Genomic DNA, 1,891 nt, shown 5'->3' with positions numbered 1-1,891 from the left:
CATGACTGAGTAATCTCGTTGTCCAGTGCCTGGTTCTACACACAATCTTCTCAACAAGAGGCAAATAATGGGTGATGGTGAGCTTTTTACTTGTTAAGGGAACCCCCAGGTACCTAATAGGAAAATGCCCCTCTTTAAAATTTGTAGTCCTCTTAATAACTCCTTTGGTTTCATCATCAATACCACCAAAAAAAATCTTACATTTCGTCAGATTAATTACCAAACCTGTAGCATCTGAAAAGTTTTGAACAGTGTCAAACATCATGTCCACAGATTTAGAATCTCCCCTACAAAATAAGAGAACATCATCAGCAAATGTCAAGTGTGTTATGCCCATTTTTTCACATTTCGCATGATGGTTAAAATTGGGGTTCTACTGCATTTTGTCAAACATCCTATTAAAGTATTCCATCATGATCACAAATAGCAAAGGAGATATAGGATCCCCTTGCCTGATACCTCGACACGCCTGCATATCTTCTGTCATCTGCCCATTAATATTGAAGCTATAGGAAACTGTTTTCACTGTAGTCATAATCCAGTTTGTGAAAGTCCTAGGCAAGCCTATCTCTTGCATAACATCCTCCAGGGCCCTCCAATCCACCATATCGTATGCTTTCTGCAGATTCGATTGCATCATGCATCTCGGTGTACCATTTTTCCTAGTGTAACCCCTGATTAACTCATACGCAAGCATAATATGGTTGTGGATGTTCTGTCCCGGCACAAACGCGGACTGATTATGACTAATAACATCTTGTAGAACTCCCCCCAACCTAGCTGTTAGGATTTTGGAAATAATTTTGTAGAAAGTGGTGCAACCCGCGATAGGTCTATAATCCTTCACACATTTAGCATCATCATTCTTGGGTATCAAAGTAACTACAGTTTTGTTGAACGGTTTGTATAGTCTATTATGATAAAAAAAACTCCATTACAGCTGCAATGACATCTTTCTTAATAAATGACCAACAAACTTTGAAAAATTTTGCGCCGCATCCATCTTCACCGGGGGCTTTCAAGTCCCCTATACCATGAAGAGCATCTTCAATTTCTTTAACAGTCACTTTGCTCACTAAATGTTTTCTCTACTCCATGTTTACTTGTCTACCCTTCCTCATTACACCAATATCAATATGGTTCAAGCTGTGGTTGGCTTTTCCCATGAGATTGCCATAGAACTCAAGAACCTCCTGTTCAATTTCTGCCTGAGTTGATAAAACTGTACCATCACTTGTTTGTACCATTCTCATACTTTTGGTTTTACTTTTAGTCTTCACATACGCATGAAAAAAAGCACTGTTATCATCACCCATTTTCAGCCAGTCAAGTTTCGCTTTCTGCATCATATAATTATCTTCCATGGAGTTCCATCTAATAACATCCTCTGTTAGCTTTTTAACCACCTCCATCTTTTGACTGTCAAACCTGCAATTGATTAACTCATTCTGTGCGTTGTGAAGCTCTTGTCTAGCCTTCACGATTTTCTGCTTGATATCATTGGCAGGTTTATTAAAATCTTTCAGCACTTGTTTCAATCTTTTCAGTTTGTGCCATAAAACACCCATTGGACTACCTTTTGCAGGTTGCTTCCAGCTTTCCTGAACTACTTCCTTAAATCCTGCAATATCAACCATATAATTATTGAATTTGAAAGAACCGTGCATCCTCCTAGCACGATCAGCATTCAGATACAACAAGGAATGATCCGAAACGTTGGGGGGAAGGACATTCAGCACCTTATCTGTATTCTCTTGAAACCAAAGGACATTAGCTAGGACTCTGTCAATGCGGGAATATATTGGATCAGCGCTGCGCTTATTCGACCAGGTGAAGAAATCACCAATACTATCCATCTCACTTAGACGTATATCATCATGTTTGCAGATCA

This window comes from Glycine max, chromosome 10, assembly GCF_000004515.6.
Source record: "Glycine max cultivar Williams 82 chromosome 10, Glycine_max_v4.0, whole genome shotgun sequence".
NCBI classification, from domain to species: domain Eukaryota; kingdom Viridiplantae; phylum Streptophyta; class Magnoliopsida; order Fabales; family Fabaceae; genus Glycine; species Glycine max.
This window is presented reverse-complemented; position numbering follows the sequence as displayed.